Source organism: Aotus nancymaae, unplaced genomic scaffold (genome assembly GCF_030222135.1).
Source record: "Aotus nancymaae isolate 86718 unplaced genomic scaffold, 86718_ANA_hifiasm-v0.15.2.pri h1tg000029l, whole genome shotgun sequence".
Classification (NCBI taxonomy): Eukaryota; Metazoa; Chordata; class Mammalia; order Primates; family Aotidae; genus Aotus; species Aotus nancymaae.
In genome coordinates this window covers 94,115,722-94,141,307 of record NW_026988442.1, presented here as the reverse complement: position 1 = coordinate 94,141,307, position 25,586 = coordinate 94,115,722, and positions in this window count along the sequence as shown.

The following is a 25,586-nucleotide window of genomic DNA, read 5'->3' as shown; positions in this document are numbered from 1 at the left end:
CACAATCTGCACATGTACCCCAGAACTTAAAGCACAAGAAAAATAAATACATAAATAAAAGAGTATATACAAAGATTGAGTTTCTAAGAAGAAGTTTGGGATCCAACTTCTAAAGTGTCCTGCCAACATCCAAAATCCTCTTAGTTGTTTCTTCGTTTTTTGGGAACAGAGTCTGCCAATGTTTCTTTCATTCTATCTGGATTGATTAAAAGGCCTTCCTCTGATACTAGGTTACCTAAATATATTGTATGTTTTTGATGGACTTGAGGCTTTTCCTTTGAATCTTGTGTCCCTTTAAAGTGAATTGTTGTAGTAAATAAATTTCATCTCCTATGGGGGCTTGCCATCCCTGGGTCAGAGAAGTAAATCGCCCATGTATCGTATCAAGGTGGGTCTCTAGGGGAATTCAATATCCAAAGTGTTTGCTTTTAACATTTGTGGAAAATAAGTTGGACACTCAGTGTATCCCTGAGGCATAACTGTCCATGTGTATTATCTGTCTTCCCACACGAAGACATAGAGATATTGACTCTCTTTATCTACAGGAATGCGAAAGAATGCACTGCAAGGCTTCATTACAGTGAAGAACTCACCTTCTGTTGGATGGGAGTCAACAACACATGTGGCTTTGGTGCTACTGGATGTAAGGACTGTTAGTAATTGCTGTCAGATCCTATACCAATCTTCATCCTTTATCATATGGTTTCCTTATGGGGAGGATAGAGTGTTACATGGGCTTGTAAAGGGAATAATCAAGCCTATTTTATGTCATTCATAATTATGGGTCTTATCCCCTCTGAGTCCTCTGATACTAGAGGATATTATTTAAGGTTCAGAAGAAGTTTTGATGGATCTATTTGAATTTTAATAGGGTCAGCCCAGATACTTACCACAATATCAGTGGTGAAACTAATCACAATTAATTCGGTACTATTTTTAATAGCTCTTATAATTCTTCACATCTTCTAATTCTTAATATATTTCCCCCTTTTGGGAGAAAGACATGTGGGTATTTTATAATTCTAAAAAGCCTCTCCTTAACAAATAAATGGGGTCCAAAGAAACCAAGAAGAAGCATGCATGTCCTGCAGGGGACCCGACTGCAAAACTATAGAAACTATAGGTTGACATTTATAAGAATATAGAAGTATTTCTTTTACCCACCTTTGCGTTTTCTCCACTCCTGCAATAAGGTGGAATTTATCACTGATAATGTAGCTCCAATGTCAGCAGGAGCTTGTGTTTGTTCTTCAATTAAACTAGTTTCAGTTTTCCCTAAGGTATTAGTGAAGAGAAAGAGCAGATCTCTTTTATTCCCTCAGAGCACCCCTATTCTCCCTCTGCTTTGGCCTGTGGCTGTTCTTTCCATTTTAGTTTTATGTAATCCTTTTTGAAATATCCAGGCTTTTCCAGTAATTGCAAAGTGGTGGTTTGGGTCAGTTTAGGAACTTCTTAAGCTGCTCGGGAGTCACAGATCGGTAGGACGATTGTTTAGCTACTTTTATTGCTTTTGCTCTCTGTTTAACTTTCCTTTCCTTTTCTTTATTGGTTGGAGTGCGGGACTCTTGATCAGCAAAATTAACAAGATCATAAGTCTGAGAGGTGGCCCACAGGGGGCACTGTCTCTTTATTATAATTGCCAATTCTTCATCCAATCTGTTTATAAAGTTGAATAAAGGAGATTCAACTTGATTTTGGTGGTTAGTATAACTTTCTTCTGATAGGCCCAAATATTGTTTAAATGCTTTTGTAAACGTCTTTTATATTATGACACTACAAGCTCACTGAGATTCCATCAGCATTTTTGTGTTTTGTTCCAATCAACTACTCTCTGGAAAACTAAAGGGACAATGTCTAGTAAAGCTGTGGCGGTGTGGTGGGCCCGTTCAGCATGTGCTTCTATGAAAGTCCTCTGAAGGATTTCTCCAATTCGTCTTTGCTATCCAGTCATCTTTGGCTTGACTTTCTGACACCAACATGTGAACCACTGGCCCAGTAGTTACTTGATTAGTGAATGAAAGCTGTAAAGATAAAGAATTCTAGGCACGTCGGGAAAGCAGAATGCAAATGTTCTCTTCACGGGAGGACTGAAACATTGTGGGACAAGTTTGGAATGGACTGTGGAGTGTCTTCAATACAGAAGTGAGTGGTAGAATTTTAATCCATGAACCTAGGAGACCCACAGAGAAATTTCGCAAGGGCATGTCAGTATGAGAGTAATGAATTCCACAAATAATCCCCCGGGTAATGGTGAGAAGGCTGGAAAAGGCAGACTGCAAGCGGATGATCCGCTGGTGACGTTGTACCACTCAAGAGTCATCCTTAGCCTATGCCAGTTTTCTTCATGTGAAGTAAGCCCATCTGCGACAGGGTGAGGGTAGAGTGGAAAACAGACTGGGAAGAAGTGACTTGTAGGGCGTGGAGAGGAGTCCAGTGGGCCTTAGTCACCTGTCCTGGAGGACTGCGGTCCTCTGGGTGTGGCTGGAGGCCGTGGAAAAGCAGCGGCTGGAGCTGCGTGAGCCATGCTTTTTGGTGTATTGATGTTATATGAGTTGCTGGTACCTGGGTCTCAGAAACAGACCAGAGAATATCTGGAAAGCTCCAAGTGATGAACTTCACTTAATAACGGATGCAGGAAAGTTGAGATCTGATTAAATTTGGTGGAGCTTTTGATTTTAGGAATCAAAAGGAAACAAAAAGAACCAAAATAGAAATAAGATGTTTACACGAATAATTATTGGTGAACGGTGATGATCAACAAGAGGGTTTTATTTATTAGTTTTGAGAATTAGGACTGATCACCATGAAACAGATCATAACTTAAGAACAATCTGTATATTGCTGGGGCAGCCCAAGCTTTAAACAATTTGCTCCATTATTACTTTCTAATCAATGCCCACAGCCACTGTGCGAAACAGGGCTAGGGGGCTGGAGGGCAGGCAGGAAAGCCAGTTCCAGGAGCTACCAAGGGTCTGTGCAGCTGAGAAAAATTCATCTAATCAGAAAACAGTCTGGAACTCCACCAGGGAAACAGAACGAAGAACGAGAACATCAAGAAATCGGAAGGGTTCAGGGGGAAAGGTGCATCTGGGTGCTGGTCAGAGACATTTGGCAAAATGCCAGACTGTTGCAGCAATCAAGCACTCTATGTCCCTACCACAGGCACAGTTCCTCGTGGGGGCATCAAGCAACACCACCCAGACCACCCCGGCAATGTCACCAAAGCTGCACACAATGTCCACGTGTCCACATCCCCGGCACCACACCCTCACCTTCACCACGTGGATCCACACAAGGGGCTGCAGAGGGGCTGCCCAGTTCCCCTGAGAGGCCACCTTAGCCTCTTAGGAGAATGTACCCTAATAAATGCTCTAACAGCAGGCAGCTGGTGTGACCTTCAAAACGCTTAGGTCCAACTCATAAGAACAGGGTATGTCCTCATGAAGAACTGCAACTACAGAAAGCAACACACAGGCTAAATCAGCAGGAGTGCAGTCTGGCAGGGAGGGGCCTTGCAGGAGTCTAGAGCAAGTGAAGGCTGGGACAGTAACGAGCCATCGACCGAGAGCGTGCTGCTGCAGCCGCAGCCTGTATGTCGTCACAACCGATTCTCACAGCCGCCTCCACCCTGCAAACAGGAAACTGAAGCTCAAACACACTAAATAGATGGCCCAGAGTTTGGGGATCCAGGAGTTCTGAGCATCAACCCTCAGTCCATCTTGCAGGGCCAGACCCCTCAGACCCGCTCCATGACGGCTGTGTGTGTCTGTGGATGCCGCACAGGGTGCAGAGGACCCGGTCAGTGCCTCCCTCTGGTGACATTCCTATTTCTAATTTAAAGCTAGCCTGATGTCAGAATCTGGCCCTGAGCCCAGGTGTGGCTGCTTACTAACTCTGTGGCCTTGGGACATTCACTCTGCCCCTCAGGGTAGCAGGAACAGAAGAAAAAAAAACTTTGCAGCTGCCAAGGGCCTGGCACCTGAGGACCAGCCCCCGATTCCTGCACCCGGGGGCTTGAGCGAGAATCTAACCGCCAGGTCTGGTGCTGCCCCCACATGGAATATGAATGATGACTTTGGGGGCATCATGGCCCACACACGGCTCTGCACATCCTCACATGTGCCCAAGTCCCATCAAAATAAGACTTTGTTTACTGTGACATTCTCTCCAGAAACATTCACACCCTCTCACCTCTCCAGCCTCAGCCACAGAGCTTCCTGTTGACAGAGCCAGCGGCCTCTGCAGAAAGCCCCAGAGCCTGGAAGAGAGCACGGACTTTCTGACGAGGGTGCCAAGGCTCTTGCACGACACCCCACATCCCGGTGCGCTCTGAGCCTGTGTCCTCGTGTGTTGGATGAGCTAATGGCCCCCCCAGGCGTGCCATGAGTGTGCATGTCAGAGGACGTGAGCAAAAGCCCAGCACACCACAGGCATGCAATATTAAGCAGCCCCCATTGACTCGACCGACCTTCTGGAGCCCCTCGGATATCTCAACTCCCAGGGTAAGTGCTGAGAAGCAAAGACTAGGAAGAGCTTCAACTTCCGAAGAACTCCCAACCCACAGGGTAGCCAGAGAAGCAGATGGCCCTGGGACAGGTGCACTAACGAGGTCCCAGGAGCACAGGTCAGGAGCCTCCAAATAGAAGACATATCACGTTGGTGCATGAAGCCTCCAGCAGGGCACCTGCCCGGTGATGTCCCCGGGGCCTGTGGGTCTCACTGCTCTCCCCAGCATGGGAATCGGAAGAGGCTGCCAGCCTGGTGTGATTTTGTCGTGGCTGGAATGCTCGTTCCCTAAGCGTCACTCTGTCATAACTCAGAAAGACTGAGCGGTAAAAATGGATTATCTGGTGAGTCCAGAAATACGAATAAAACCAGTTTTCTTTGGGGAAACGCCACCTTACACTATCAGCCATTAGCACCTTAATGAAAATAGTTCACTGCGTGTGCCCATTGCCAAGGAAGAGCTTCACCGCTCCAGTTTCCCCAGCCCTGAGCAGCTTTCACTATTTCTCCTCGGAAGGCTCCAAAAGTTCACATTTATATCAGGGAGATTCATCATTCTTTTCAAAGAGCAGTTCCAGGTCGAGTGCCTCCATTTTTATACCATTTGTCCTCGGAATCACTCATCAAGACAGCCACAGTAATGGTCATTTCAAACACAGCACAAATGATGCCAGTGGCAGAGGGGGCACACCTGCAGAGCCTGAGTAGAAGTAAGAAACCAGCCAAGGGGCTTGTCACACCCTGGAGGGAAAATAAATACAGCGGCAAGGCCTCAGCACACAGTCCGGGCTTTGGCTGATTTGTAAGCTCTGCACCGGAGGCTTGGCGGGTGTGTGAGCACTCATCTTACCAGCTACATCAATGTCACTAGATACTGACAGTGATGATTCTCAAAAACAAATTACCTGCAAGAGAAGGAAATAGCAAATGACTTGCAAATGTAATACAACTCATTTCTTGTCATATATATTAAAATAGATATAATCTATTCTGCTTTAAATTAAAAGTATGTCAGTTGAACTATGTACTCTTTTAAACCTTTTTATTTGAAATAAAAATAAATGAAGTTGGCATAGCAAGCAGTTTATTTGTGTCTTCAGAGAGGATTTGAGGTTTGTTGCCTTGAGGAATGGGGGAATGAGGGTATCCTCATTCAAGCAATTTTTTGCTTTTCGTTTGCCAAAACGTGGAGACTTTTAAGGGCAGAGAATGATGAGCCACAGCCCCCCAAGGACAGACCTGCAAATGTCTCTCTCATGAGCGTCTGGCAGCCTGGCTGATAGCCTGGCTCCCACACCTGCAAGAAGTGAGGACTCAAGAGAATCACAGTCAGCCTTCCTGACTTGGGAGGGGACGGCAATTTGCTCTTGAGAAATGTGTTTTCACATTGAAGTTTTCAACCTTCTTTATTCTGCCTTGCTTTTTTTTTTTTTAAAGCACTGGCAGATACTGAAGAAAGAACCTGTGTCCTGGACCCTAGCCAGAGCTCATGTCAACATCCCCGTCAGCAGGTGCCCTATGGCTTTCAGGTGATGGATCGGACTCCAAAACTACATGTGCACACAAGAACTCACATATGTGTACAGACACAACCACACACAGACCCACATACACACACAGACACACATATTCATATTTATGCCAACTCACACATAGACACACATCCACCCACTCACACAGAGACACATGCACACAGGCACACACACGTCCACACATACACACAGATATGCCCACTCACACACAGGCACAGACACATTCACACATATGTACAGACACAGCCTCACACACACAGACACATATACACACATACACTCACACATAGACACGTATATATACAGACACAACCACATACATATAGACACACATGGACACATATTCACACAGGTACACACACACATATCCACACATATCCACATACACCTGCTCACACACAACCACACATACATACAGACACATGCACACACATACCAGTGCATACACATACATCCACACATTTACACACATATACCCTTTCACATATAAACACACATACGTGCATATATATGCAGATACACACATACATGCGCCTCTAGCTTCTTGATTTTGGGGTGTAATTTTACTGGTCTTATATTGTACCAAGAAACCAATAGGAAAGAATATAATCCATTCATTATATTTGATTTCCAGAACAGCCAAGTTTTCCAGGGCAGAGAATTCCACGCAGTGTCACACCTCGTGGATCCATGGGCACCTGGACAAGCCCCAGTGGTGCCCCCTGTCAGTTTCATTCACCACAGAGACTCCGAGGGCCATCTTCAGAAACATTCTCCAAAACTTTTCTTTCCAGAGCCACTCTGAGTTGGAAGCAGAGTCAACAAAAAGATTTAACTGTGTCTCTAGGAGAAAGAGGTCACTTCGATTTTCATTCTCCATGGAGTCTAGACTGTTTTAAAAATAATTGACCCCATGGTGGGTACATGCCATTATACATTTATCCAAACCTGTAGGCTAGAAGTAAAATGCGTGTCAGCTGCTCCCCGCTGTTTATGAAGAAAGGTCTGTGTATGGAGCTTAGAAACCAAGCAAAGTAAGACACGGCATAGAGAAGCCAAGCAAAGCCTGTGACATGAGGAAGCGGGGATGTGGTGAATTAGAGACGCCATTGCGCCTCCTAGAGAACTGCTCTCAGAGGGCTCAGAGAGGCAGGTACCAGGGCCACAGCACTGTGAGCAGCCTAGGTGGCCATCAGGACTAGAGCACAGCCCAGGGCTACAATGCTACCACACGGCAGAGTACAATGCAGCCTTTACAAGGCACCAGATGCGTGTGGCTTAGAATATTTTCCAACTTATCACTGATTATGTGGAGACATGAAGAATAACTCTATTTATAAAATACGTATGTGTGTATGTAGACATACATATTTTATCATATTTATAATTATATTACATAACACATTGTATATAATTACATGTAATACTAATATATAAGGTGTGTGTACATATATATAAATAAATTATATATATATAAAGTGTGTGTATGTTTATAAAGTGTTTAATACATTTAATACCAATCTAGATATCTTTCAGGTAAAGGTGTACTGGAAGTGTATAGTAAAGAAGGATAATTTTCACATGTGTGCTTTGAACTTTTGGAATGATAATGTATTTATATGTTATTTCACTAAATTATTAAAGGTAGAAGTAATTTACTGTAGATGAAAAGTTTGCAAAATTATAATCAATTTCTTTAGTTACCAATTACAGAGTATCTACTGTGTATAAGGGACTAAAATGTAAGTTATTACTGATTTTCACACATGCATTATTACACAAAGTGAATATTGTCATCCCATTTCCCACATGAGGGGTCTCAGGCTCAGAGTTAAAGGAATTTGCTCAAGAACACAAAGCCAGGATGGCCACCCAGGGCTGCCGAATCTGTGGCCTGGGCTTTTTCCATCTTATGCGGGCATGCTTCAACCAGACGCATCATGGATGTGTTGATATTTCCAGGGGCACAAAACTCAAATGCTCATAGCTTAGCATAAGATGCTTAAAGATTAACACAGGAAGGGCTTCTCGGTGCAAAGTTAGGATGCCATAAAAATTAATCCTGGACTCTTCACATTTTTATTTTAGAAGCTCTACTACAGTCTTAAACTCCTGGCTCTCCCAGAGTCCTATTTCAGACTCTTACCCAGAAGGCTGTATTCTCAATCGTTGCCTGAGTTAAAAGGGTCTAATGCAGAGTATGACTTTACTAAGTGTTTGTCATATTTCTCCCTTCATTCCACCAGTATTTACTAAGTTCTTATACTCAGGGCACTACCGTAAGTAGTGGGCCAAATATAAAGGAGATACCCTTGCCTTCGAAGAGTGTAATGAGCATCGAGAAACAATTTCGATTCCATCGAGTCACTAAGGCACACTCATCTATGTACCTGTAAGTGCACGTATGTACCAAACAGCATGCCAGTTATGGAACCACATTAAAAGATTAAGGAGCTTCGGCTAAAACGAAAAGTGATTGGAGGTTTTGTTAGTTAGTAAGCCAGTAATTGAGGAGCACGTATTCTCTGACAGACTCTTTGCCAAACGCCTGGGAAGCCAATGTGTCACGCACAGCCCTCATCCTCCCAGCAGTTGCTGGGCAGGAAGTTCAGCTGACAATGGCAGAAATGCTCTCTTATTTAAAGCTCAGGTCTGAGCTTTAGCTGCTTCTGGAGTAAAACGCCTGTCGGGGGCAGTTAGCGCACTCTGGGAAGAGGCAGGAGTTTCCAAAGAACAATATTGTGTAGCCACTTGCCCCTAGGCAGTACTGTTTAGAAATGACCTTCATCAGCCCCTTACACATGTGAGGCTCCGTCTGGGTCACCTGTCCAGTGCGCTGCAGATCCTTCCCACCTGCTCTGATGTGCTCAATGACTCACAGGCTTTCCTGGTCCAGGGCTTGCCCTCCTCCCAGCTGAGTAGAACCTAACATTCCTGGGTATACTCCTAAGCATCCTTTTTGATGACAGTGGAGTTTCTTCAGCTGTGCTCTCTAGGCTGAATTAGCAGAATCATCTGTCTGGCTGACTCCAGAATGTATTAGCTTTTCCCAGCCCCACAGCAAGATCTGTTATCTAATTCTTGCCACAGTCAAATTCACTGTAACTTCATCTCCCCATTATGCCCCCTCCAGCTCCTTGCCTACCCCTTCCTCTGGATCCCACGTGGCTGCCTGGTCTACCATCATGGCAGATGTGAGTCTCCAGGGAACTGAACACCTAGCATGGGGAGGCTGCTGTGATGACTCACGAAATGCTTGCTCCTTCACAATACAGAACCCAGCTTCATGATGTTTAATATGATGCCTATCTTGCTCCCTAACGGAGTCTTTTCCACATGGAAAAATGTCTTCGATAACAGTATGAAGTGTCTCAGATAACTAACATGAAGAATGCCATGTAACAAAGGCACCAAATAATAAAATAATCAGTTTTTCCACTCTGATGCCTTCTAATATTGCCACACTTTTAGAAGAGCACAACAACATCCATCATAAATAATGCAAAGGCTTGGCATGCCCCGAGCTCTCTGTCACCAGCCAGGACTGAATTGCAGAGTAAAAATATTTCATTTGGGGTACTCTGTACACAGCCATATATTTGTCAAGGTTTTATAACTGTTAGGACTCCGTGAATATAATCAGTTCCGCATCCTCTCACTGACTGAGGATATCAAAGTGTATGTAAAAAGGCAGGTCTGACAATGCCCTTATTCTCTTTATTGCAGTAATAGTGTTTGTGCCACTCTAGTTAAGAGTCGGCCGGCAGTTTTATGGGGTGCCACTGCTCTAAGAGTTTATAAGTTGGCTCTGAAAAAAAAAAATAGTTCTTTTGAGATGAAACTTGTCATGCTAGGATACATTTTTTTAACTGAAATTCTGAAACAATTTGATATGGCCATTTGAAAAGCAACAGTATTTTATGATTCTTAAAACCGACTTGGCTCATTAGATTGCACTGTCACAGGAGGCCCTAAACCATCTTATTCTTTATCAACAATAAGGAAGTCATCTCAGCCCCTCCTGCCCATGGAGATGTTTTGAATAGGTCACTCTCAGACAAAGCACTGAATCTTAGGACTGAGCTACAACAGGGATTTTCCTTTCATCCGTTTTCCTGCTTAGGGTTGGAGAAAAATATTACTTAATTGAGTAATGTAAAAAAAAAAAATCTAGTTTTAAAGTCATTCAGAGAGAAAAACAGACAAAAACAACTTTTATCCATCTCTTATCAGTTCCAAGTTTTCACATTTAGTCTCACAAAATATGTTTTCACCTATTTAAACTTTAACCACAGCATAGTTCTCCAAGCTCTGCTCTTCATCAGCCAGCCCACGGGAGAGTCCCAAAAGTGACTCCAAAACACCCATTGCTCATTGATCAGTTCATGTCCCTAGGCTTCTACAAGGATGCATAGGGGGATGGATAGATGGACGGATGAACAGACAAACAGATATATGGACATAGAGAGAAATGGATGGGTGTGTGGGTGGATGGGTGGATAAAAGAATGGATGGGGTGAGTGGAAGGGTAAAGGGAAGAATGAATGGATGGGTGGGTGAATGGATGGATGGATGGATGATGGACAAGTAGATGAACAAATAGGTGGATGGATAGGTGGACCAATCGGTGGATGGGTGGATGCACAGATAGATGGACAGATGGACGGATGACTGTGGAGCTCAGCAGCTGGGGCTTTGAAGTAAGGCAGACAGCTTGACTTCAGGGAAGTCCATTTTTACCTCCATGTGCTTAACCTGCCCCCTCCAAGAGACACAGGTTGTAATCCCTGCGCCACAGACTAGCTGTGATGATAACGCACACATGAGAAGCACAAACACGGATGCTGGCTCAGCTCAGGCACTAGCTCAGGCCTGCTGCCACCGGATCACCATTACCACCAAGGTGAGTATGTTGCACGTTGCTCTCCTATAGCCATTAACCTTTCCAGATGTTCAACACTTCTGTGCAAAGCATCTTGGTCTTCTTATCAAGTAAAATCATTCTAGGTTCCAGTGATTTTGCTTTCTTTCAAAACCTCCCCTCAGACTCTCCTTAACACACAGGTCCTGCACGTGCTCTTCCTTGGGTAGATCAGGACTCCGTGAGAGAGGGCGCAACTCCCCAGCGGGCCGTCCCCGTGGGATGCTGAGTCACAGCTCTCTCTGAACATTCATGACTCAGCATGGAATTGGATGCTGAATTAAAGGTGTTTTGCCTGGCACAGAGTCGAAGCTTCATTCCAGGCCTTAAGCCCTGTTACACTTCCCATAACCAGCCCAGGAAGCAGGGTTGAAACAAGCTACACTTAGCTTGTGGAAGTCAGATCAACGCACAGATAAGATGTGGCTTTGCCAGATTGGCTGTTCTGGCTGAGGTGTCACACTTGGCTTGGAAAGGTGGCATTACTTTGAAGAACCGCTTGCCCTCTGCCTCCCAGTTCACCTCCTATAGGATGTGGGGCCCTTGGATATTTCTGTCTTCATCTGGAATGTATTTACAAAACAGATTCCAAATATATCAGAAGGGCACTTTTAAGATATATCTCCATCAGGTCTTTTCTAAATTTGATTACATATGGGCTGCTTCTAAATAATTCAATATAAAAAGAAAGATCACAGTTGATTTGGCTTTAAATGCCATCCCAGGGTATAATGCCAGGCACATTGTATCTGCTCAAACATATTGATGAATGAACCAGGGAAAAATTAACAAACATTCTTATCCCTCAGTCCAATGAGTTGAATTTCTGGTCCAACATGAATTTCTAAGGCCACAAGCCTACCCTCTGCCTTACCCTGCTCCACTTTAAGGCCCCCTAACTCTCACTCCTTGGTGTATCCACTCATCTGTTGCTGCCTCTACCACTAAGCCAGGACTCCAAATCCTATTTCCTAGCAAAGCAGTTCAAGCAGCAGCCATCGCAATGACCATGATGAACCTGGTCCAAACCACATGAGGCCAGCTGGGCAATGGTGTGGAGGCCACGTTCTCACTGTACCTGTGATCAGCAAGGCCAAGTTAAGATCCTCCCGGGCACCTGAAGCAGCCCTTCAGAATATGGGAAGGAAGACCTGCCAGGCTACCCCAATTCCAACCCCTGTGAAGTTTAAGCTTTCTTTGTGGGGGCCCAGACTTATTTCACTGGTCCTAGAATGCAGGATAATCCCGTGGCTTGGAAGCAGCAGCCTCTGCCTCTCTGTGTAACACACAGCCGTCCAGTAATGGGGCAGATAAGCAGATATCGTGGAGGGCAGGTTTGTAGGTTTCATACAGAAGTGAAATGTGTTACACTGCTAGAAGAGATTGTGAATCATCCTCTCTGTTTAAAAGCCAAGGCTACATGCATTTGTCAGTTGTCAGACATGTACTGTGGCAATGCTATACAGCCACAGTTGTGAAAACTGGGTGTGGAGCATGTGGGAACACTGCACTGTATTTGCGGGTTTTCTGTAAGTCTAAAACTATTCTAGAATTTTAAATATTTATTTAGAAAGTAAGACTGTGGCAGGAAGAACACTTCAGGCTAGGATTTTGAGATTAGCCTGAGCAACATAGCGAGACTCTGTCTCTAAAAACCTAAACCATAGTAGTCACCCATAGCGGTGCATGCCCTGTGCTCCCTGCTGCTTGGGAGGCTGAGGCAGAAAGATTGGTTGAGCCCAGAAGTTCAGAGTTATACAGGGAGCTATGATCACACCACTGTACTCCAGCCTGGGTGACAGAGCAAGACCACGTCTCTAAAGAAAAACAATGAATAAATAATAATAGTCAATCTATTTTCTCCCAGAGGTGTTTGGTTTTGTTTTGCATAGCTTTGGAATGCTTCTCAAAGTTTGAATAATGTTGGATAAACACTTTTGGGTACTACCTTTTAACCTTGTATTTGAAAGTCAGCTATTATCATAAACTATTTAAAAACATTATTTTCAGTGGCCTGATGGTGATCATTAAACAGATGTATAATAGTTTAATGACACATGTCCTTATGTTGAACACTTTAAAAAATCAGCATTTCGTATGGGAGCTTTGGTCCTATGGAGAGCCACACTATGACAGAATACATTTCTTTCCATGTCTAACGTGCTGAAGGGTATGGCCTTACCAGACTGGGTTGCTCATGGTAAAACTGGCCTGGCTTTCACCATCTGGGTTAATCTCTTCACAACGTTGGATGACTCTGTGACCTGGCCGCCCTCTGCCAATGGCACCCAGAAGTTTGTCTGTCTCTTAAGCCAGAGGAGGTCAAATAATTACCGGGAGGACATGTTCTCAGCCGGAGTGCTGTGTCCAGCAAGCCCAGACACCATCCCAGATGCTGGATGGGTACCAGGCTCCCAGCACACGAAGCTGGAGGCAGGGGGTCCACCTTTCACAGGCAGCTGAGAAAGGGGAATCAGACAGCAAAGCCCGCTAAGAGATGGCACCAAGATGCCACTGCCTATACCATGGTCTTCCAGTGGGGAGAGCAGCCCTGGGGTGGAAGTTAGGAGGCCTGAGTTCTTACTTCCTCATTCTTTCACTATATTCAACAAGTTAGCAGCTGCTTCATGCCGTGCCGTGTGCTAGACACGAATGCAGACAAGACAGTCTTGGCTTCCACAAATGTCTAGGCTTGATTTTGTCTTCATTTTCCTTACCATCAACCTTGTCTACTTTCACTGAGGTACAGGTAGGGGAATCTCAAACCCTTTGGTCTTGACCTCAAAGACCGCAGCGTGGCTATCTGCATGCCTTTCACTGGTGGCTCTCGCATGCAAAGCTGCCACTCAGCGTGGCACTGGCTGCTGCTCGCCACTCTGCCTTTAAAACCAGGCAGGAAAGTGAGGAAAGTAGCCACAGTCTGGACTTAGGTCACAGGCTACTGCTACCGAACTTTGCTGGGCATCATGATGAGAGGCCATGGCATGTCACAGAGGATGGAGCTGCCAGGACACAGAAAAGTCCAAGAGAGGAATAGAGCCTCAGTCTCTCTCCTGCTGGGACCCTTCCACGAGATCATCTGGTTGAGCTAGCAGGACCGTTTGCAGACTTTATACACACCCTTCCCCTTCCAAGTACATATCGTCCTGGCTATTTAAAATCACCAGTGACCACGTTGCTTTTATAACAGGCCTGACAGGTTCTGTGTTCTAGTCTTTGCTACAAGTTTTGAGAGATAAAAATCGTACTGAAGTCCTCAGAAGGGCGTAATTGTGCCCTGATGGCAAATGCGTTAATGGAGTGATGTGACTTGCCTCCCCCCAGTTCATCCCTAACTCCCGCCCCCTCAAATATTCATGGGTATAGGACCAGCGAGCTGTATTTCCTGATGCTCATTTTCTTCCTGGCCATTCCAAGTCTGCGCGGGGCAGAGCTTGTTTCTCATGCTGAGTTACAGTCTACTGGAACTGTTACCTGACAAGTCTTTTAAGTGGGATCGCGCTTCTTACTGCTGTAATAAAACCCATGCAGAAGATGAAAAGCCAGCCATTACAGGCTCATCTCCTCTTCTTTTCAGGTGAAAGTCTCACACGTGGAAAGGTTTACAGCACATTAACATTTTTAATGTTATCCCAGGGTTGCAGTTCTAATAACCTGGAGAGCTCTCGAAAGCCCGGTGGAAAGCCTGGCGGCTAAAGCAGATCTGCGCCCCACAAGGCGGCTCCTCCTCCCCAAGGCGGGCAGCGGTGCCGGGGTCAGTGGTCTCTTCCTCTGTCAGCATTTCACGGGCCAGCCTGCGAGGGGCTGGCACAAGAAGTCCTGAGTCCAGGAGTCCTGGGCCAGCAGCGGGGCAACTGAGGGTAGGGCAGGGCAAGTCTGTCAAGTAAAGACGGGGCTGGGAAGCTCTTGGACGAGGATGTCAAACAGACTTCACCGTGTAGGTAACTGGTTTGAAGCCATTGACTGTAGCACGTTGTTACAAAGGAATCTGTGAGGTCAGGAGCAGTGACTCATGCCTGTAATCCCAGCATTTTGGGAGGCCGAGGTGGGTGAATTGCTTGAGGTCAGGAGTTCAAGATCAGCCTGGCCAACATGGTGAAAGCCCATCTCTACTAAAATATAAAAATTAGCTGGGTGTGGTGGTGGTCACCTATAATCCCAGCTACTAGGGAGACTGAGGCAGGGGAATTGCTTAAACCCAGGTTTAAGGTGCAGGTTGCAGTGAGCCAAGATTGCGCCACTGCGCTCCAGCCTGGGTGACAGCTAGACTCCGTCTCAAAGAAAAAAAAAAGATTCTGTGATTGGTCTGTGCTCAGCAGAAAACAGGGCCACTGTTCTGTGGGTGCAGGAGTGAGGGAGTCCAGGTGCATACACACCTCTCAGCCCTGAACTTGCCATCCACAACCCATGAAGGCAGACCGAATGCTTCCCACTCTCCATCCACATAAAGACAGAAAAAGTCAGCAGATGCAGAACCAGGGGCCCACTCTATTCTGGAGGACCCGCTCCAGGCCTCAGCTCTGCCTAAAGGGCAGATTGTCTCACAAGGCACCAAGATGCCGCAGGCTACACCATGGTCTTCCAGTGGGGAGAGCAGCCCTGGGGTGGAAGTTAGGAGGCCTGAGGTCTTACTCCCTCATTTTTCATTTTAACCGATAACAAGTCAGTGAGCAACTGCTCCATGCCGTGCCATGTGCTAGCCGTGAAAGCAGACAGGAAGAGAGACTTGGCTTCTAAAAGAGTCTGGGCTGATATTGTCTTCATTCGTTTTCCCACCAACCTTGTACGCTTTCGCTGAGGTGCCTCAGGAGGAAAACTCGACACCTTCATCCACTCAACAGGAACATATAGAGGATGAGGATGGGTCAGACACCAGGCAGGAGCGGGAGACCCAGAGTAGAGCAGGGCACATCTCAACCTTCAGAGGCTTAGAGCGGGAAAGCGGGCAGGCACATAAGGCACAGAGATGCTCTGCACAAATCCGTAGAGAGCTAGGAAGACGGGAGAGGTACTAGCTGAGGACAGGGTGGGCAGGGTGCTGGAGGAAGGCTCCGTAGGTACCATTGAGCTGAGTGTTGAAAGGTGGAATCAGCAAATGTCAGCGAGAAGAGAAATTTAGGCAAGGTTTGAGGTGTGGAAATGAATCAGGCTTGTGCAGCCTCACACATGTTTTCGTACAGATGGATATAAGCAGCAGCGGGATCTGAGAAGAGCTACAGAGGGGCAGGGGCAGGCCCAAGAGCCCTTGCCCCAAGGTCAAAGTGTGTGACTTTGTCCTGAAGAGCAGAATGCAGTCCCATGTTGTCTTAGAAAAAGCATCCTTACCGACAGCCTGCGAGACAGAGGGCTGAAGGGTGCAGGGCAGGAAGGCCCGAGAGTCTGCGCATGGCTGCGGTCCAGGATGAAGAGGACTAGGGCTGCATATCCTCATCTGACACAGGGCCGGGCACATAGCCATGCCTGGCAAAGATTTGCTCAGTGGATGGGTTATCAGAGAAAGAGTGGATTTGTGTGATGACACTGGCAGGGGAAATGGGGGAGTGGCCACTGGCGCTCTCCGTACGGAGTCACTGGGACCTGTACTCCACATGGGCATGGGAAATGCTAGCCGGGTGCCTCTCCTCTGTAGGCTCTGTGGGGAGGTAGCCATGGGTCCCATGCCTGCTCAGGGGCCCTGAGCATAAATCCCTGGTGTCTGCATCTCAAGTTGAGCCCCTTGTGCGTGATTTGACTCATTTCCTCCTACCTGGTAACCTGGAATATGGAGTTTTGCGTGGGGCAGGGCCCCGATCCATCCACCTGCTGCTCTACAGAGATGGGGCAAGACAAACCCCGAGTCACACACACGTCCAGGCAGGGCAGGGGCCTGACCCAGGTGTCTCCACACCTCAGCCTCTTTTTAATTCACCATGGAGCCTGCCGTTCTCTGTAAAAAGTGGAAAGTCACTGACCAACACCCTCTTGACAATTGTGATATCTTTGTGGTGGTTTTTATGAAACAATGCTTTTTTGCTCCTCTTTTGATCTTTAGTTCAATTTTATAAATGAACTATTTATTAAGAAAAATAAACACTGCACAATATAAGCCGCAAAGCAACACCATAGTTTAAGAGAAGAATCACTCTGAGCAGCTCCAGCTTCCTCAAGCAACATCTGCCTGGTAATGCCAGTGAGGGGGACATGAGGGTCACAGGCCACTGACTCCTGCCTGTGAGTTGATTCTCAGGGGCATGAGGGAGGCAGTGTCTTGGACTGAGCGGCTGCCACTTGTCCATTGCTGTCTGCTTCGCAGCAACCTGATACTCAGAACGTGTGTCACTTCCAGATGATGGGGCAGTCTCAGAGAAGGTCAAGGACTTCCCAGGATCACCTGGAGAGTAAGCCCAGACCCAGAAGCTCATGTGTTCTTAGCTAAGTTCAAGGCTAGTGATGGATGGGGCTGCCAGAAGGGCTTGTATTTTGCACCTTGAGTGTCTCCAACTCCTGCTGCATGGGCTTGATCATGGCTGAGCAATGACACAGGAATGAGAGACGCAGGACTGCTTGACTCAAAGATATTAGCACTAGCAGGCTTGAGACCCCAAGCTCCCCGGAAATTTCTGAAACGGGCCTTAAAAAGGAGAGAGATGAGGACACAGATGAAGCCCCACATTGCTATAAAAGTGAATGTCTTGAACTGAGTTGGAATCCACATCAATATGCCCTTCCCATCCCCAGAAGAAAAAGCAGAGAAAGTGCCATCAGGGCTGTAGCATGAGAAGGAAATGCTTGCAACTTCAGGATGATTTCTCCATAATGACTGAGAAGGGACCATCCCCCAGGCATGAGAAGATGAGCTGGGTTCCTCCCATATTGCAGGAAGCAGGTGTGCTGGCTCGCTCAGTCCACACAAGCCAGTCCTGCTCTCCTGCAAAGGATCAAAGTTCATGGGCCTCCTAGCTGGGAGTCCTTCACATCAATTGACCATGCACGTTTCCACTGGGAAAAACCACAAGGCTCCAAAGGACAGGCTGAATCATTCGGACAGGATGGAAGGAAGGAAGAGGTGCCAAGGGTCAGCAAAACCCAGGGAGGAAGGAAGGCCCAGGAAAGAGACCCCAGCCCATGCCGCCCACTGACCAGGACGGCCTTGGACAGGAAGGATCAAAGTATTTCAAAGCTGCAAGGCACTGCGTATATGGGTGATGATGTTTTCAATTGTTTCATAACCAGAGTATTTTTTAAATAAATAATGCTTCAGAAACATTCAAAAGCCATTTGGTAGAATGCTTAAAATGGAAAGGTTGTCACTGAATATCTAAATGAGGCCACTGCCCCGAAGGCATTCTCTAATTGCGTCCAAAAGACAGCTGAAAACTGCTTTAACAGTGTCTCTTTAGCAAGCCTGTGCGCCCGCACTATAAATAATCCTGTAGATAAAATAAAAACAGGAAAGGGTACAATGATGCAATAATAAACACACCCAATTAAAATAAACCAAAACAGGATCTAGAAAAGTCAGAATTCCTGAGTAACATAACCTCAGTCAATTTTCCTTGGCAAAACTGACTGAAATGGATAGTAGTTGAACCACAAAACTAACGTGTCTTTTCCAATATCAAACATGTTTCATTATCAGAAAAATCATCCTGCCTCATCCTACCATTTATGTACTTAAATTTATAACTTCATCAACAAAGTTGCGTATTTCTCACTCAAGGATTTGTTAAAATTTAATAAATGTCTTTGCTGATAAATATGAGTGAAAGCTAAACAGTGACCAAAATGTGAGTGGCAGGGGTTTGCCAAGTAGGTAGAGGAGATGCAAAGTGAGGCGCTTCAGGGAGTTGGAAGTCCCTAAGGGCTGCCTCTGGGCAGCAGCAGCTTTGGGAAGCGGCTCGGCAGGTGCATCCTGATGGCTGTGCGTCACAGGAAGGGCAGCCTGTGGTATTTGTCACATACCCTTTCACTGAGGTGGTCAGAAAGCAGAGAAGAATGATTACTGAAAGTCAACTGGAAGACTTAAAGATTGGCATGGGAGGCCACTGCCTGGAAAGCCAGATCTCAGGGCTCTGCCCATCTTCCCCTGAGCCCACCAATGTGTGTGTGTGTGTGTGTGTGTGGTTTTAACAGCTGTAATGAGATACAATTTATATACTTTTATATAATTTGTATACTTTTATTGTATATAAATTGCATCTCATTACATTACAAAACTATTAACTCATATACTTTAAGTATACAAATGTCACAAAGTATATGAGTCAATAGTTTTTAGCATATCCACAACGTCGTGCTTCCATAGCACAAGTTCGGAATCCATAGATTCCAAAGACCACAATCTATTTTAGAGCACTTTGATTGCCCCCGAAAGAAACCCCACATTAGCAGTCGCGTCCCACCCTGCCCTCCGACACACATTCCCCAACCTTAGCCAAACACTAACCTACTTCCTGTCTCTATGGATTTGCTCATTCTGGACATTTCACGTAAATGGAATCATACAAGACATGGTCCTTTGTGACTGCCTCCCTTCCCTTAGCATCATGATTTTAAGGTTCATCCATGTTACGGTGCGTGTCAGTACATCACTTCGTTTTAAGGCTGAATGATTTTTCGTTATGTGGATATATCAGATTGTATTTATCCATTAATCAGTTGATGAACATTTGCGTGGTTTCCGCTTTCTGGCTATTATGAGTAATGCGGATGCAAAAATTCATGAGCAAGGTTTCTGATAAACAAATGTTCTCATTTCTCTTGGTTATCTACCCAGCAGGGGAATTTCCGGGTCATCTGGAACTCTGTTTAACTTTTTTGAGAAATTACCAAAGTGTTTTCCGCAGTGGCTGCACCATTTTACGTTCCCACTAGAAATTTATGAGGGCTTCCGTTTCTCCACATCTCGGCAAGCACTTTTTTTAAAAAGAATTAGAACCATCCTGTGTGTGAAGAGTGATATTGCATTGTGGTTTTGATTTGTATTTCCTTAATGGCCAAGGATGTTGAAAGTGTTTTATATGCTTTCTTGCCATTTGTGTATCTTCTTTGAAGAAACGTCTATTCAAATAATTTTCCAATTTTTTAATTGAATTTTTCTTTTTGTTGTCGATTTGTAAGAATTATTTATACATTCTCTATCTTAAGCCTTTATTAGATGTTTGAAATGAAAATATTTTCTCCCATTCTGTATGCTTTCCCCCTTCTTGATAATGCCCTTTCATGCACCAAAGTTAACTTCGATTAAAGTCTATTTTATCTATTTTTTTAATTTGTTGCTCACATGTGGTGTCAAATCTAAGAATCCATTGCCTAGCCTGAGGTCACAAAGGTTTGTTCTGGTGTTACTTGACTTGTATAGTTTCAGGTCTTATATTTACTTCTATGCTCCACTCTGAATTAATTTTTGAGTGTGGTATGAGGAAAAAGGACAACTTTGTTCTTTTGCGTGCAGATATCCATGTATCCCGGCTCTAGTTGTTATAAAGACGATTATTTTTCTTATTGATTTGTTGTCACCCTTGTCAAAAGTCAATTGACCATAAATGTAAGATTTATTTCTGGACTTTGAATGTGTATTGTTGATCTGTTTATCTTCCTGCCATACCACGCTGTCTTGATTATTGAATTTTCTAGCAAATTTTTAAATCGGGAGCTGTGAGTCCTCTAATTGTGTTCTTTTTCAAGATTGTTTTTGTTATTCGGAGTCTTTATAGTTTCATATTAATTTTAGAATCAGCTTATCAGTTGATATAAAAAAACTCACCTGAGATTTTAGTAGGGACTGAGTTGATTTCATAGATCAATTTGAGGCATATTACCATCTAAACAATAATAAGTGTTCTGATCTATTAGCATGGCATATCTTCTCATTTATTTAGATCTTCTTTTATTTCTTTCAGCAGTGTAATTTTCTATGTACAAGGTTTGCATTTATTTTATTTAATTTATTTCTAAATATTTTTTTCTCTTTGTTGCTGTGGTCAATTAAATTGCATTCTTAGCTGCATCTTTGAATTGTTCATTACTAGTGTGTAGGAATACAATAGATTGCTTTCCAATTTCTTAGGGCAAAACACACGTAACATAAAATTTACCATTATAACTGTTTTAAGTGTACCTTTCAGTGATAATAAGTGCATTCACATTGTCTATCCATAACTATCAAGTATCTCCATATATCTTCTCAACTTGTAAAACTGAAACTCTACACCCATTAAACATTAACTTCCCATTTCACCCTCCCCTGAACCCTTGTCAACCACCATTCCACTCTCTAAGGCTGAATAGTACTCCATTGTGTGTGTGTGTGTGTGTGTGTGTGTGTGTGTGTGAGAGAGAGACATTTTGTTTATCCATTCTTCCACTGATGACCATCTGGGTTGCTTCCACGTTTTAGCAATTGTGAATAATGCCGCTATCAACATGGGTATACAAGCATCTCCTCAAGACTCAATTTTCAATCCACCTGGATATGTACCACAAAATAGTATTGCCGGATTATGTAGTTCTATGTTTACTTTTTTGAGGAAGCACCATCATGCTTTCCACAGCAACTGCACCATTTTATGTTTTCATTAAAACAAGCATTCTAATTTCTCCACATGCTCACCTGCTTTTTAAAATAGTGCTCATTCCAAGAGGTGTGAGGTGGTATCTGAAACACATCCACATGCACAAGAATGAAGTTGGACGCTTACATAACATCATATACAAAATGAACTCAAAGTAGATCAAAGGCCAGGCACAGTGGCTCACGCCAGCACTTTGGGAGACTGAGATGGGCAGACCACCTGAGGCCAGGAGTTCGAGACCAACCTGGCCAACATGGTGAATCCCCATCGCTACTAAAAATACAAAAATTAGCCAGGCATGGTAATGCACATTTGTAATCCCAGGTATTTGGGAGGCTGAGGCAGGAGAATCATTTGAACTTTGGAGGCAGATGATGCAGTGAGCCAAGATCATACCAATACATTCCAGCCTGAGTGACAGAACTAGACTCTGTCTTAAAACAAAAAACAGAAAAAAAAGTGGAACAAAGAGCTAAATGTAAGATATAAAACTATAAAACTCTTAGAAGAAAACATAGGACAAAAGCTTTACAATATTATATTTCTTGGATATGACACCAAAGGCACACTCAATAAAAGAAAAAGTTAAAAAAATTTGACTTAAAAGAATTTGTGCATAAAAAACAATATCGACAGACTAAAAGGCAGCCAACAGAGTGAGAGAAAATACTTTCAAATCATACATCAGATAATTAATATTCAGAATATATAAAGAACTCTAAAACTCAGCAATAATTAAACAATTCAAAAGTGGGCGAAGTGCTTGAACAGACATTTCTCCAAAGATGGTGTACAAATGTCCAATAAGCATGTGAAAAATCATTAGGGAAATGCAAATCAGAAATATAACTGATTTTTGCACATTGATCTTGTATCCTGTAAATTCTCTGAATTTGTTTATTTGTTCCATGGAATTTTTAGTGGAATCTTTAGGATTTTCTATATACAACATTATGCCATATGTGGGCTGAGATAGTTTTACTTCCTTTTCAACCTGGATTCTATTTCCTTTTTTCACGCCTGTACCACCAACTCTCAGTCTACACTGTAGACTGCCTTTTCTTTGTGCAATGTCCTACTCACACCCTCTACTGGGAATCTTAACGTTGGTATCAGGGTAGAGGAGAAATATTTGATGGAATTCCATTATTTGCCGCAGAGCCTATATTGAAGGTTGTATTCAGAGCCGAGAGGCAAGAAATGGTAGCCGACATACCATCATGAGTAGAATCCACAGCTCTTCCTCTAAGTGGCAGAGGAGTGAAAAGAAGTTTATTATTTGAAGAACATAAACAGTTGTCTTATGTATTGCATATTTTAATTTTTACAATCTTGAAAAAATTATATATGCACAATCCCATTTTATGCATCCAGAAATGGAAGTTAAAAATATCACAATTGCTCCAAAGTCATATACGTCTAGCAGGGGTGGCATCTCTCAACACCTTGGGATGGTATTGAGTTCTAAGTCTGTGCTCTTGCCATTGTATTATACTGTCTCAAGTCAATATTTGTTATAAAAATTAATTACTTTTGCACAGCTCCAAACTAACATAAGGTAAAAATGCTTTGCCCACCTCTGATGGCAAAGCAATGACAGCATCCTATGTTGGCAATGCCAATATAAAAAAGATATCTGGTGGCCAGTGTGAGAAATAAAAGTAACCCACTCACTGCACTGACAGTCACTGCATTTTGCTGTTGGAAGGGATGGGATACAACTCAGAAGGCTTGCTCTGTATCCTGTTGGATTTCTCATTTTGGGAAAAATGTATGACTGCTAACAAAAACAGATGAAAAGTTCTTCATTCTTGTAAGTGATGGTGAGAAAATACAAGAGTACAATACTACATAAAATAAGGGGTGTTCAACCTAGTGAAATAATACAGCCTGCTGAAATAGAAGCACGACTACCAAGAGTTTCTTCTTTGGGTTTTCCATTTCATAGTGCATGGCAACTGCAAGCAGGCAAGTATCTTGTACAAAACTTTGGGAGCAACCCTGGGAACTCTAAGTTGAATAACAAATTCTGAGCTCAAGGACATAAATTAAAAGTCTCCTATAGAATAGGCAAATGTCACACGGTTTATGCAAGGCCAGGGTAAGAAAGATTTGATTCCTGAGATACTTCCAGTCAGCCATTGATCCCAAAGAGAAGACTAGGCTCAGGACTAAAGTCATGCAGCTACGGAATGGCTGTGGTCACCCATACCCTATTCAGCTTCTGGAAAGGCAAAGTAAGCTGGCTGATGTTAAGGACCCAGCATGCAGTCAGGGTCCAGGAAAAGTTCATGCCCCCATTCCTCTCTACATTCCCCAGCTGGGAAACCTCAGGGTAGTCCAATGCAAGATGAAATTTCAAACACATTTTTTTAATTAATTTTTTTTTATTGTGTTTTAGGTTTTGGGGTACATGTGAAGAACATGCAAGATTGTTGCATAGGTGCATATGTGGGAGTGTGATTTCCTGCCTTCCTCCCCTTTACCTATATGTGGCATTTCTCCCCATGCTCTCTCTCCCCAACTCCCCACCCCCCGCTGTCCCTCCCCTATTTCCCCCCAACAGACCCCAGTGTATAGTGCTCCCCTCCCTGTGTCCATGTCAAACACATTTTTACAAACACAATGGCTTGTGCCACCTCAGCTCTCCCAGAATTCCTGCTCTCAGGAAATCACAGGCCAGTGAATCGCGAGCAGTGATGGCACAGTCTGTGCACCTGCAGGAAGGTGCTAAAAGACTCACTGAGGAGATTCCAACCCTGGGCATGTGGAAGCCGGGCTCACTCTTAACTTACAATTCCAAACGTGGGCTCCAACAACCATTCTTAAATGACTGCTCCAAGAAGTGGCTAATATAAATTGAAAAAGTTACTAATTCCATGTGTGTTCTTAATCATAAGTATAACTGAAGTAAACCAGGATAATAGCAAATTATATCTCACAATTGTTTTCTCACACAAATATAGGAGGCTGCCGTTAATGAGCACTCTCTCCAAGCCCAGGACCTTGATAGCTTCCCATCTAATTGAGTCTTCACAACAACCTATGAGTCAGGTATTATGATCTAATTTTTCTGATTGATAAAGGGAAAGCGGGGGACTCTGACTCACAGTGGCAGAGCTGAAGCCTGGTCTCACTGATTAGGCACTGTCTCCTGTAATTTTGTTGCAGACTTTTGTCGATGGCAACATATACCCTCTGATGGGGACATGACAGACGTGTGTCCTTCATGACTCAGCCATTACCTAATGAAGGATGTACTACCTTAATCAGGCTAAATGTATCATGATCAGCCACTGGGCTGCATTACCTGCTCCTTGAACACCATCTGTAGCCTCCACTAGGAGGCTGCGTGGGAGGTGGAAAGGGTGGTTGGTGGAGAAATACAAGGTTCCCAGCCCTCTGAGCCTTCTCAGAGCTTCTGGAAAATCCTGCCTCCGCATCTCACAGGGCCTCTGTAAGGACGTGTTTGTCCCTTGTAACTGGAAAAGCTTTGATATCAAGTGTTCCTCAGGGAAGTGGTAAATATCATTTGAGCCTGGTCACATAAGCACAGTTTTATCATAATAGTTGCTCAATAAACACCTCTTAAATTGAACCAAAGTACCAACAGATATAAGGTTCTTTTAAAATAACATATAGTGAAACAGAGCTTTGATTGTTACATAGTTTGTGAAGTTTACCATGTGTACAGGTTTATACAAACACCATAATCAGCATATGGAATAGTTCCACCCCCCAAAAAATTCCTTGTGTCATCTCTTTGAAGTCACACTCTCTTTCTACTCTTAATCATTAACCTATTCTCTGTCGCTATAGATTTGTCTATTTGAGGATGTCATATAAATTAAACCATAAAATATGCAGTCATTTGAGACTGGCTTCTTTCCCACAGTATGCTGTTTCTGAGGGCCACTCAATTTATTTTGTGTATGGTAGTTTATACCTTTGCTTTACTGTGTAGTATTCCCCTGCATGGACATAGTACAATTTGCTTAGACAGCTGCCAGTTGGAGGGCATTTGGGTTGTTGGAACTACCATGTGCATTCTTGTACAGGTGTAAACATAAATTG